We start from the raw sequence: 11,653 nt of genomic DNA on the forward strand, positions 1-11,653 counted from the left end.
GCTTGGCACCGGCTTCAATGCAAACAGCAGTGCATTGCCAAAGCAGCCGAGCGCGAGTGTTCTGTGCGTCTGTACGTAAACGTAGTGCCGTCAAACGCAACTCGGCGCCGATGGCAAAATCTGTGTTTATGAGTGTCTTTCCTGCTCGGAGTGGGAAGCGTGCAATGCCGTAGTGCCCAACAGCCCATTTACTTCCACTCCAGGCCATGGGGTGGCAGTAACTGTAAAGGACAGCAAGACTAAACAAAGAAAGTGGACATGGTTGTTAACAGGGTTAGGAGAGACACATGCGTGTTGTCCTTTTTGTACCTTCTTGCGCGAAAGGCATCTTCTTAAACACAGCGCGCGTGTTTGAACGGTTCCATTTGTTTGAAAAATAACGGGCATGGAATGGACATTTCAGCTTTATTCTGGAGAGGGAACGTGCCAGGGTGTGATTGTAAAGAGTCAAATGTCATCGAGTAAAGCATAACCTGAATTTGGAGAAAATGTATTGCATAGCATCAACATGTTGCTAATCTGTGACTACTGAAGCGTACTTGAGCTGTGGTACTTTGGAGGCTTTGACTGCCAGCACCGTCAGCAAGAAGCCAGTTGGCAAGGACTGCGGGCTCAACTGTGAGGCCAGCAACTCATACTTACCTGGCAGGGGAGACACCATGATCAGGAAGGTGGTTCATCCAGGGCGAGGATCTGCCATTGCACTGAGGCAGTACTGACCCTTGCGAATTCCCCAAATGTGGGAATCTCGACTGCATAATTTCTGTTAGTGGGGGACTGCGTACGCGCTCTCCCCTGATATTTTGTCCAATAAAATGTTTAGTGTTGCACAGGATGCATGTGTTTGCTTGGCACCGGCTTCAATGCAAACAGCAGTGCATTGCCAAAGCAGCCGAGCGCGAGTGTTCCATTTGTTTGAAAAATAACGGGCATGGAATGGACATTTCAGCTTTATTCTGGAGAGGGAACGTGCCAGGGTGTGATTGTAAGAGTCAAATGTCATCGAGTAAAGCATAACCTGAATTTGGAGAAAATGTATTGCATAGCATCAACATGTTGCTAATCTGTGACTACTGAAGCGTACTTGAGCTGTGGTACTTTGGAGGCTTTGACTGCCAGCACCGTCAGCAAGAAGCCAGTTGGCAAGGACTGCGGGCTCAACTGTGAGGCCAGCAACTCATACTTACCTGGCAGGGGAGACACCATGATCAGGAAGGTGGTTCACCCAGGGCGAGGCTCTGCCATTGCACTGAGGCAGTACTGACCCTTGCGAATTCCCCAAATGTGGGAATCTCGACTGCATAATTTCTGTTAGTGGGGGACTGCGTACGCGCTCTCCCCTGATATTTTGTCCAATAAAATGTTTAGTGTTGCACAGGATGCATGTGTGTTTGCTTGGCACCGGCTTCAATGCAAACAGCAGTGCATTGCCAAAGCAGCCGAGCGCGAGTGTTCTGTGCGTCTGTACGTAAACGTAGTGCCGTCAAACGCAACTCGGCGCCGATGGCAAAATCTGTGTTTATGAGTGTCTTTCCTGCTCGGAGTGGGAAGCGTGCAATGCCGTAGTGCCCAACAGCCCATTTACTTCCACTCCAGGCCATGGGGTGGCAGTAACTGTAAAGGACAGCAAGACTAAACAAGAAAGAAATGGACATGGTTGTTAACAGGGTTAGGAGAGACACATGCGTGTTGTCCTTTTTGTACCTTCTTGCGCGAAAGGCATCTTCTTAAACACAGCGCGCGTGTTTGAACGGTTCCATTTGTTTGAAAAATAACGGGCATGGAATGGACATGTCAGCTTTATTCTGGAGAGGGAACGTGCCAGGGTGTGATTGTAAAGAGTCAAATGTCATCGAGTAAAGCATAACCTGAATTTGGAGAAAATGTATTGCATAGCATCAACATGTTGCTAATCTGTGACTACTGAAGCGTACTTGAGCTGTGGTACTTTGGAGGCTTTGACTGCCAGCACCGTCAGCAAGAAGCCAGTTGGCAAGGACTGCGGGCTCAACTGTGAGGCCAGCAACTCATACTTACCTGGCAGGGGAGACACCATGATCAGGAAGGTGGTTCACCCAGGGCGAGGCTCTGCCATTGCACTGAGGCAGTACTGACCCTTGCGAATTCCCCAAATGTGGGAATCTCGACTGCATAATTTCTGTTAGTGGGGGACTGCGTACGCGCTCTCCCCTGATATTTTGTCCAATAAAATGTTTAGTGTTGCACAGGATGCATGTGTTTGCTTGGCACCGGCTTCAATGCAAACAGCAGTGCATTGCCAAAGCAGCCGAGCGCGAGTGTTCCATTTGTTTGAAAAATAACGGGCATGGAATGGACATTTCAGCTTTATTCTGGAGAGGGAACGTGCCAGGGTGTGATTGTAAAGAGTCAAATGTCATCGAGTAAAGCATAACCTGAATTTGGAGAAAATGTATTGCATAGCATCAACATGTTGCTAATCTGTGACTACTGAAGCGTACTTGAGCTGTGGTACTTTGGAGGCTTTGACTGCCAGCACCGTCAGCAAGAAGCCAGTTGGCAAGGACTGCGGGCTCAACTGTGAGGCCAGCAACTCATACTTGCCTGGCAGGGGAGACACCATGATCAGGAAGGTGGTTCACCCAGGGCGAGGCTCTGCCATTGCACTGAGGCAGTACTGACCCTTGCGAATTCCCCAAATGTGGGAATCTCGACTGCATAATTTCTGTTAGTGGGGGACTGCGTACGCGCTCTCCCCTGATATTTTGTCCAATAAAATGTTTAGTGTTGCACAGGATGCATGTGTTTGCTTGGCACCGGCTTCAATGCAAACAGCAGTGCATTGCCAAAGCAGCCGAGCGCGAGTGTTCTGTGCGTCTGTACGTAAACGTAGTGCCGTCAAACGCAACTCGGCGCCGATGGCAAAATCTGTGTTTTATGAGTGTCTTTCCTGCTCGGAGTGGGAAGCGTGCAATGCCGTAGTGCCCAACAGCCCATTTACTTCCACTCCAGGCCATGGGGTGGCAGAGTAACTGTAAAGGACAGCAAGACTAAACAAAGAAAGTGGACATGGTTGTTAACAGGGTTAGGAGAGACACATGCGTGTTGTCCTTTTTGTACCTTCTTGCGCGAAAGGCATCTTCTTAAACACAGCGCGCGTGTTTGAACGGTTCCATTGTTTGAAAAATAACGGGCATGGAATGGACATGTCAGCTTTATTCTGGAGAGGGAACGTGCCAGGGTGTGATTGTAAAGAGTCAAATGTCATCGAGTAAAGCATAACCTGAATTTGGAGAAAATGTATTGCATAGCATCAACATGTTGCTAATCTGTGACTACTGAAGCGTACTTGAGCTGTGGTACTTTGGAGGCTTTGACTGCCAGCACCGTCAGCAAGAAGCCAGTTGGCAAGGACTGCGGGCTCAACTGTGAGGCCAGCAACTCATACTTACCTGGCAGGGGAGACACCATGATCAGGAAGGTGGTTCACCCAGGGCGAGGCTCTGCCATTGCACTGAGGCAGTACTGACCCTTGCGAATTCCCCAAATGTGGGAATCTCGACTGCATAATTTCTGTTAGTGGGGGACTGCGTACGCGCTCTCCCCTGATATTTTGTCCAATAAAATGTTTAGTGTTGCACAGGATGCATGTGTTTGCTTGGCACCGGCTTCAATGCAAACAGCAGTGCATTGCCAAAGCAGCCGAGCGCGAGTGTTCCATTTGTTTGAAAAATAACGGGCATGGAATGGACATTTCAGCTTTATTCTGGAGAGGGAACGTGCCAGGGTGTGATTGTAAAGAGTCAAATGTCATCGAGTAAAGCATAACCTGAATTTGGAGAAAATGTATTGCATAGCATCAACATGTTGCTAATCTGTGACTACTGAAGCGTACTTGAGCTGTGGTACTTTGGAGGCTTTGACTGCCAGCACCGTCAGCAAGAAGCCAGTTGGCAAGGACTGCGGGCTCAACCGTGAGGCCAGCAACTCATACTTACCTGGCAGGGGAGACACCATGATCAGGAAGGTGGTTCACCCAGGGCGAGGCTCTGCCATTGCACTGAGGCAGTACTGACCCTTGCGAATTCCCCAAATGTGGGAATCTCGACTGCATAATTTCTGTTAGTGGGGGACTGCGTACGCGCTCTCCCCTGATATTTTGTCCAATAAAATGTTTAGTGTTGCACAGGATGCATGTGTTTGCTTGGCACCGGCTTCAATGCAAACAGCAGTGCATTGCCAAAGCAGCCGAGCGCGAGTGTTCTGTGCGTCTGTACGTAAACGTAGTGCCGTCAAACGCAACTCGGCGCCGATGGCAAAATCTGTGTTTTATGAGTGTCTTTCCTGCTCGGAGTGGGAAGCGTGCAATGCAGTAGTGCCCAACAGCCCATTTACTTCCACTCCAGGCCATGGGGTGGCAGTAACTGTAAAGGACAGCAAGACTAAACAAAGAAAGTGGACATGGTTGTTAACAGGGTTAGGAGAGACACATGCGTGTTGTCCTTTTTGTACCTTCTTGCGCGAAAGGCATCTTCTTAAACACAGCGCGCGTGTTTGAACGGTTCCATTTGTTTGAAAAATAACGGGCATGGAATGGACATTTCAGCTTTATTCTGGAGAGGGAACGTGCCAGGGTGTGATTGTAAAGAGTCAAATGTCATCGAGTAAAGCATAACCTGAATTGGAGGAGAAAATGTATTGCATAGCATCAACATGTTGCTAATCTGTGACTACTGAAGCGTACTTGAGCTGTGGTACTTTGGAGGCTTTGACTGCCAGCACCGTCAGCAAGAAGCCAGTTGGCAAGGACTGCGGGCTCAACTGTGAGGCCAGCAACTCATACTTACCTGGCAGGGGGGACACCATGATCAGGAAGGTGGTTCACCCAGGCCGAGGCTCTGCCATTGCACTGAGGCAGTACTGACCCTTGCGAATTCCCCAAATGTGGGAATCTCGACTGCATAATTCTGTTAGTGGGGGACTGCGTACGCGCTCTCCCCTGATATTTTGTCCAATAAAATGTTTAGTGTTGCACAGGATGCATGTGTTTGCTTGGCACCGGCTTCAATGCAAACAGCAGTGCATTGCCAAAGCAGCCGAGCGCGAGTGTTCTGTGCGTCTGTACGTAAACGTAGTGCCGTCAAACGCAACTCGGCACCGATGGCAAAATCTGTGTTTTGTGAGTGTCTTTCCTGCTCGGAGTGGGAAGCGTGCAATGCCGTAGTGCCCAACAGCCCATTTACTTCCACTCCAGGCCATGGGGTGGCAGTAGTAACTGTAAAGGACAGCAAGACTAAACAAAGAAAGTGGACATGGTTGTTAACAGGGTTAGGAGAGACACATGCGTGTTGTCCTTTTTGTACCTTCTTGCGCGAAAGGCATCTTCTTAAACACAGCGCGCGTGTTTGAACGGTTCCATTTGTTTGAAAAATAACGGGCATGGAATGGACATTTCAGCTTTATTCTGGAGAGGGAACGTGCCAGGGTGTGATTGTAAAGAGTCAAATGTCATCGAGTAAAGCATAACCTGAATTTGGAGAAAATGTATTGCATAGCATCAACATGTTGCTAATCTGTGACTACTGAAGCGTACTTGAGCTGTGGTACTTTGGAGGCTTTGACTGCCAGCACCGTCAGCAAGAAGCCAGTTGGCAAGGACTGCGGGCTCAACTGTGAGGCCAGCAACTCATACTTACCTGGCAGGGGAGACACCATGATCAGGAAGGTGGTTCACCCAGGGCGAGGCTCTGCCATTGCACTGAGGCAGTACTGACCCTTGCGAATTCCCCAAATGTGGGAATCTCGACTGCATAATTTCTGTTAGTGGGGGACTGCGTACGCGCTCTCCCCTGATATTTTGTCCAATAAAATGTTTAGTGTTGCACAGGATGCATGTGTTTGCTTGGCACCGGCTTCAATGCAAACAGCAGTCTTTGCCAAAGCAGCCGAGCGCGAGTGTTCTGTGCGTCTGTACGTAAACGTAGTGCCGTCAAACGCAACTCGGCGCCGATGGCAAAATCTGTGTTTTATGAGTGTCTTTCCTGCTCGGAGTGGGAAGCGTGCAATGCCGTAGTGCCCAACAGCCCATTTACTTCCACTCCAGGCCATGGGGTGGCAGTAACTGTAAAGGACAGCAAGACTAAACAAAGAAAGTGGACATGGTTGTTAACAGGGTTAGGAGAGACACATGCGTGTTGTCCTTTTTGTACCTTCTTGCGCGAAAGGCATCTTCTTAAACACAGCGCGCGTGTTTGAACGGTTCCATTTGTTTGAAAAATAACGGGCATGGAATGGACATTTCAGCTTATTCTGGAGAGGGAACGTGCCAGGGTGTGATTGTAAAGAGTCAAATGTCATCGAGTAAAGCATAACCTGAATTGGGAGAAAATGTATTGCATAGCATCAACATGTTGCTAATCTGTGACTACTGAAGCGTACTTGAGCTGTGGTACTTTGGAGGCTTTGACTGCCAGCACCGTCAGCAAGAAGCCAGTTGGCAAGGACTGCGGGCTCAACTGTGAGGCTAGCAACTCATACTTACCTGGCAGGGGAGACACCATGATCAGGAAGGTGGTTCACCAGGGCGAGGCTCTGCCATTGCACTGAGGCAGTACTGACCCTTGCGAATTCCCCAAATGTGGGAATCTCGACTGCATAATTTCTGTTAGTGGGGGACTGCGTACGCGCTCTCCCCTGATATTTTGTCCAATAAAATGTTTAGTGTTGCACAGGATGCATGTGTTTGATTGGCACCGGCTTCAATGCAAACAGCAGTGCATTGCCAAAGCAGCCGAGCGCGAGTGGTCTGTACGTAAACGTAGTGCCGTCAAACGCAACTCGGCGCCGATGGCAAAATCTGTGTTTTATGAGTGTCTTTCCTGCTCGGAGTGGGAAGCGTGCAATGCCGTAGTGCCCAACAGCCCATTTACTTCCACTCCAGGCCATGGGGTGGCAGTAACTGTAAAGGACAGCAAGACTAAACAAAGAAAGTGGACATGGTTGTTAACAGGGTTAGGAGAGACACATGCGTGTTGTCCTTTTTGTACCTTCTTGCGCGAAAGGCATCTTCTTAAACACAGCGCGCGTGTTTGAACGGTTCCATTTGTTTGAAAAATAACGGGCATGGAATGGACATTTCAGCTTTATTCTGGAGAGGGAACGTGCCAGGGTGTGATTGTAAAGAGTCAAATGTCATCGAGTAAAGCATAACCTGAATTTGGAGAAAATGTATTGCATAGCATCAACATGTTGCTAATCTGTGACTACTGAAGCGTACTTGAGCTGTGGTACTTTGGAGGCTTTGACTGCCAGCACCGTCAGCAAGAAGCCAGTTGGCAAGGACTGCGGGCTCAACTGTGAGGCCAGCAACTCATACTTACCTGGCAGGGGGGACACCATGATCAGGAAGGTGGTTCACCCAGGGCGAGGCTCTGCCATTGCACTGAGGCAGTACTGACCCTTGCGAATTCCCCAAATGTGGGAATCTCGACTGCATAATTTCTGTTAGTGGGGGACTGCGTACGCGCTCTCCCCTGATATTTTGTCCAATAAAATGTTTAGTGTTGCACAGGATGCATGTGTTTGCTTGGCACCGGCTTCAATGCAAACAGCAGTGCATTGCCAAAGCAGCCGAGCGCGAGTGTTCCATTTGTTTGAAAAATAACGGGCATGGAATGGACATTTCAGCTTTATTCTGGAGAGGGAACGTGCCAGGGTGTGATTGTAAGAGTCAAATGTCATCGAGTAAAGCATAACCTGAATTTGGAGAAAATGTATTGCATAGCATCAACATGTTGCTAATCTGTGACTACTGAAGCGTACTTGAGCTGTGGTACTTTGGAGGCTTTGACTGCCAGCACCGTCAGCAAGAAGCCAGTTGGCAAGGACTGCGGGCTCAACTGTGAGGCCAGCAACTCATACTTACCTGGCAGGGGGGACACCATGATCAGGAAGGTGGTTCACCCAGGGCGAGGCTCTGCCATTGCACTGAGGCAGTACTGACCCTTGCGAATTCCCCAAATGTGGGAATCTCGACTGCATAATTTCTGTTAGTGGGGGACTGCGTACGCGCTCTCCCCTGATATTTTGTCCAATAAAATGTTTAGTGTTGCACAGGATGCATGTGTTTGCTTGGCACCGGCTTCAATGCAAACAGCAGTGCATTGCCAAAGCAGCCGAGCGCGAGTGTTCTGTGCGTCTGTACGTAAACGTAGTGCCGTCAAACGCAACTCGGCACCGATGGCAAAATCTGTGTTTTATGAGTGTCTTTCCTGCTCGGAGTGGGAAGCGTGCAATGCCGTAGTGCCCAACAGCCCATTTACTTCCACTCCAGGCCATGGGGTGGCAGTAACTGTAAAGGACAGCAAGACTAAACAAAGAAAGTGGACATGGTTGTTAACAGGGTTAGGAGAGACACATGCGTGTTGTCCTTTTTGTACCTTCTTGCGCGAAAGGCATCTTCTTAAACACAGCGCGCGTGTTTGAACGGTTCCATTTGTTTGAAAAATAACGGGCATGGAATGGACATTTCAGCTTTATTCTGGAGAGGGAACGTGCCAGGGTGTGATTGTAAAGAGTCAAATGTCATCGAGTAAAGCATAACCTGAATTTGGAGAAAATGTATTGCATAGCATCAACATGTTGCTAATCTGTGACTACTGAAGCGTACTTGAGCTGTGGTACTTTGGAGGCTTTGACTGCCAGCACCGTCAGCAAGAAGCCAGTTGGCAAGGACTGCGGGCTCAACTGTGAGGCCAGCAACTCATACTTACCTGGCAGGGGGGACACCATGATCAGGAAGGTGGTTCACCAGGGCGAGGCTCTGCCATTGCACTGAGGCAGTACTGACCTTGCGAATTCCCCAAATGTGGGAATCTCGACTGCATAATTTCTGTTAGTGGGGGACTGCGTACGCGCTCTCCCCTGATATTTTGTCCAATAAAATGTTTAGTGTTGCACAGGATGCATTTGTTTGCTTGGCACCGGCTTCAATGCAAACAGCAGTGCATGCCAAAGCAGCCGAGCACGAGTGTTCCATTTGTTTGAAAAATAACGGGCATGGAATGGACATTTCAGCTTTATTCTGGAGAGGGAACGTGCCAGGGTGTGATTGTAAAGAGTCAAATGTCATCGAGTAAAGCATAACCTGAATTTGGAGACAATGTATTGCATAGTATCAACATGTTGCTAATCTGTGACTACTGAAGCGTACTTGAGCTGTGGTACTTTGGAGGCTTTGACTGCCAGCACCGTCAGCAAGAAGCCAGTTGGCAAGGACTGCGGGCTCAACTGTGAGGCCAGCAACTCATACTTACCTGGCAGGGGAGACACCATGATCAGGAAGGTGGTTCACCCAGGGCGAGGCTCTGCTATTGCACTGAGGCAGTACTGACCCTTGCGAATTCCCCAAATGTGGGAATCTCGACTGCATAATTTCTGTTAGTGGGGGACTGCGTACGCGCTCTCCCCTGATATTTTGTCCAATAAAATGTTAGTGTTGCACAGGATGCATGTGTTTGCTTGGCACCGGCTTCAATGCAAACAGCAGTGCATTGCCAAAGCAGCCGAGCGCGAGTGTTCTGTGCGTCTGTACGTAAACGTAGTGCCGTCAAACGCAACTCGGCGCCGATGGCAAAATCTGTGTTTTATGAGTGTCTTTCCTGCTCGGAGTGGGAAGCGTGCAATGCCGTAGTGCCCAACAGCCCATTTACTTCCACTCCAGGCCATGGGGTGGCAGTAACTGTAAAGGACAGCAAGACTAAACAAAGAAAGTGGACATGGTTGTTAACAGGGTTAGGAGAGACACATGCGTGTTGTCCTTTTTGTACCTTCTTGCGCGAAAGGCATCTTCTTAAACACAGCGCGCGTGTTTGAACGGTTCCATTTGTTTGAAAAATAACGGGCATGGAATGGACATGTCAGCTTTATTCTGGAGAGGGAACGTGCCAGGGTGTGATTGTAAAGAGTCAAATGTCATCGAGTAAAGCATAACCTGAATTTGGAGAAAATGTATTGCATAGCATCAACATGTTGCTAATCTGTGACTACTGAAGCGTACTTGAGCTGTGGTACTTTGGAGGCTTTGACTGCCAGCACCGTCAGCAAGAAGCCAGTTGGCAAGGACTGCGGGCTCAACTGTGAGGCCAGCAACTCATACTTACCTGGCAGGGGAGACACCATGATCAGGAAGGTGGTTCACCCAGGGCGAGGCTCTGCCATTGCACTGAGGCAGTACTGACCCTTGCGAATTCCCCAAATGTGGGAATCTCGACTGCATAATTTCTGTTAGTGGGGGACTGCGTACGCGCTCTCCCCTGATATTTTGTCCAATAAAATGTTTAGTGTTGCACAGGATGCATGTGTTTGCTTGGCACCGGCTTCAATGCAAACAGCAGTGCATTGCCAAAGCAGCCGAGCGCGAGTGTTCCATTTGTTTGAAAAATAACGGGCATGGAATGGACATTTCAGCTTTATTCTGGAGAGGGAACGTGCCAGGGTGTGATTGTAAAGAGTCAAATGTCATCGAGTAAAGCATAACCTGAATTTGGAGAAAATGTATTGCATAGCATCAACATGTTGCTAATCTGTGACTACTGAAGCGTACTTGAGCTGTGGTACTTTGGAGGCTTTGACTGCCAGCACCGTCAGCAAGAAGCCAGTTGGCAAGGACTGCGGGCTCAACTGTGAGGCCAGCAACTCATACTTACCTGGCAGGGGGGACACCATGATCAGGAAGGTGGTTCACCCAGGCCGAGGCTCTGCCATTGCACTGAGGCAGTACTGACCCTTGCGAATTCCCCAAATGTGGGAATCTCGACTGCATAATTTCTGTTAGTGGGGGACTGCGTACGCGCTCTCCCCTGATATTTTGTCCAATAAAATGTTTAGTGTTGCACAGGATGCATGTGTTTGCTTGGCACCGGCTTCAATGCAAACAGCAGTGCATTGCCAAAGCAGCCGAGCGCGAGTGTTCTGTGCGTCTGTACGTAAACGTAGTGCCGTCAAACGCAACTCGGCACCGATGGCAAAATCTGTGTTTTGTGAGTGTCTTTCCTGCTCGGAGTGGGAAGCGTGCAATGCCGTAGTGCCCAACAGCCCATTTACTTCCACTCCAGGCCATGGGGTGGCAGTAACTGTAAAGGACAGCAAGACTAAACAAAGAAAGTGGACATGGTTGTTAACAGGGTTAGGAGAGACACATGCGTGTTGTCCTTTTTGTACCTTCTTGCGCGAAAGGCATCTTCTTAAACACAGCGCGCGTGTTTGAACGGTTCCATTTGTTTGAAAAATAACGGGCATGGAATGGACATTTCAGCTTTATTCTGGAGAGGGAACGTGCCAGGGTGTGATTGTAAAGAGTCAAATGTCATCGAGTAAAGCATAACCTGAATTTGGAGAAAATGTATTGCATAGCATCAACATGTTGCTAATCTGTGACTACTGAAGCGTACTTGAGCTGTGGTACTTTGGAGGCTTTGACTGCCAGCACCGTCAGCAAGAAGCCAGTTGGCAAGGACTGCGGGCTCAACCGTGAGGCCAGCAACTCATACTTACCTGGCAGGGGAGACACCATGATCAGGAAGGTGGTTCACCCAGGGCGAGGCTCTGCCATTGCACTGAGGCAGTACTGACCCTTGCGAATTTCCCAAATGTGGGAATCTCGACTGCATAATTT

The 11,653-nt window shown here is 49.1% G+C and overlaps 15 non-coding genes and 1 pseudogene across 15 annotated transcripts; all 16 read left to right on the top strand.

Annotated features, from left to right (window-relative positions):
• Positions 1–634: 634 nt before the first annotated feature.
• On the top strand, positions 635–798 carry LOC130520856 (U1 spliceosomal RNA). Its single transcript, XR_008949082.1, has one exon. It is a non-coding gene; the product is annotated as a U1 spliceosomal RNA (small nuclear RNA).
• A 381-nt stretch (positions 799–1,179) lies between these two features.
• LOC130520852 (U1 spliceosomal RNA) lies at positions 1,180–1,343 on the top strand. The gene has a single exon (XR_008949078.1). It is a non-coding gene; the product is annotated as a U1 spliceosomal RNA (small nuclear RNA).
• Positions 1,344–2,029: 686 nt separating this feature from the next.
• On the top strand, positions 2,030–2,193 carry LOC130520863 (U1 spliceosomal RNA). The gene has a single exon (XR_008949089.1). It is a non-coding gene; the product is annotated as a U1 spliceosomal RNA (small nuclear RNA).
• A 382-nt stretch (positions 2,194–2,575) lies between these two features.
• LOC130520858 (U1 spliceosomal RNA) lies at positions 2,576–2,739 on the top strand. The gene has a single exon (XR_008949084.1). It is a non-coding gene; the product is annotated as a U1 spliceosomal RNA (small nuclear RNA).
• Positions 2,740–3,423: 684 nt separating this feature from the next.
• LOC130520865 (U1 spliceosomal RNA) lies at positions 3,424–3,587 on the top strand. Its single transcript, XR_008949090.1, has one exon. It is a non-coding gene; the product is annotated as a U1 spliceosomal RNA (small nuclear RNA).
• A 382-nt stretch (positions 3,588–3,969) lies between these two features.
• On the top strand, positions 3,970–4,133 carry LOC130520866 (U1 spliceosomal RNA). The gene has a single exon (XR_008949091.1). It is a non-coding gene; the product is annotated as a U1 spliceosomal RNA (small nuclear RNA).
• Positions 4,134–4,818: 685 nt separating this feature from the next.
• On the top strand, positions 4,819–4,981 carry LOC130520862 (U1 spliceosomal RNA). Its single transcript, XR_008949088.1, has one exon. It is a non-coding gene; the product is annotated as a U1 spliceosomal RNA (small nuclear RNA).
• Positions 4,982–5,667: 686 nt separating this feature from the next.
• Positions 5,668–5,831, top strand: LOC130520867 (U1 spliceosomal RNA). The gene has a single exon (XR_008949092.1). It is a non-coding gene; the product is annotated as a U1 spliceosomal RNA (small nuclear RNA).
• Positions 5,832–6,512: 681 nt separating this feature from the next.
• LOC130520860 (U1 spliceosomal RNA) lies at positions 6,513–6,675 on the top strand. Its single transcript, XR_008949086.1, has one exon. It is a non-coding gene; the product is annotated as a U1 spliceosomal RNA (small nuclear RNA).
• A 675-nt stretch (positions 6,676–7,350) lies between these two features.
• Positions 7,351–7,514, top strand: LOC130520854 (U1 spliceosomal RNA). Its single transcript, XR_008949080.1, has one exon. It is a non-coding gene; the product is annotated as a U1 spliceosomal RNA (small nuclear RNA).
• A 381-nt stretch (positions 7,515–7,895) lies between these two features.
• Positions 7,896–8,059, top strand: LOC130520855 (U1 spliceosomal RNA). Its single transcript, XR_008949081.1, has one exon. It is a non-coding gene; the product is annotated as a U1 spliceosomal RNA (small nuclear RNA).
• A 683-nt stretch (positions 8,060–8,742) lies between these two features.
• On the top strand, positions 8,743–8,904 carry LOC130520861 (U1 spliceosomal RNA). The gene has a single exon (XR_008949087.1). It is a non-coding gene; the product is annotated as a U1 spliceosomal RNA (small nuclear RNA).
• Positions 8,905–9,285: 381 nt separating this feature from the next.
• LOC130520857 (U1 spliceosomal RNA) lies at positions 9,286–9,449 on the top strand. Its single transcript, XR_008949083.1, has one exon. It is a non-coding gene; the product is annotated as a U1 spliceosomal RNA (small nuclear RNA).
• Positions 9,450–10,131: 682 nt separating this feature from the next.
• LOC130520853 (U1 spliceosomal RNA) lies at positions 10,132–10,295 on the top strand. Its single transcript, XR_008949079.1, has one exon. It is a non-coding gene; the product is annotated as a U1 spliceosomal RNA (small nuclear RNA).
• Positions 10,296–10,677: 382 nt separating this feature from the next.
• LOC130520859 (U1 spliceosomal RNA) lies at positions 10,678–10,841 on the top strand. Its single transcript, XR_008949085.1, has one exon. It is a non-coding gene; the product is annotated as a U1 spliceosomal RNA (small nuclear RNA).
• A 683-nt stretch (positions 10,842–11,524) lies between these two features.
• LOC130520864 (U1 spliceosomal RNA) lies at positions 11,525–11,653 on the top strand (annotated as a pseudogene; the record flags this gene model as incomplete).

The sequence above is a fragment of the Takifugu flavidus genome, unplaced genomic scaffold (assembly GCF_003711565.1).
Source record: "Takifugu flavidus isolate HTHZ2018 unplaced genomic scaffold, ASM371156v2 ctg560, whole genome shotgun sequence".
In the NCBI taxonomy this organism is placed as follows: domain Eukaryota; kingdom Metazoa; phylum Chordata; class Actinopteri; order Tetraodontiformes; family Tetraodontidae; genus Takifugu; species Takifugu flavidus.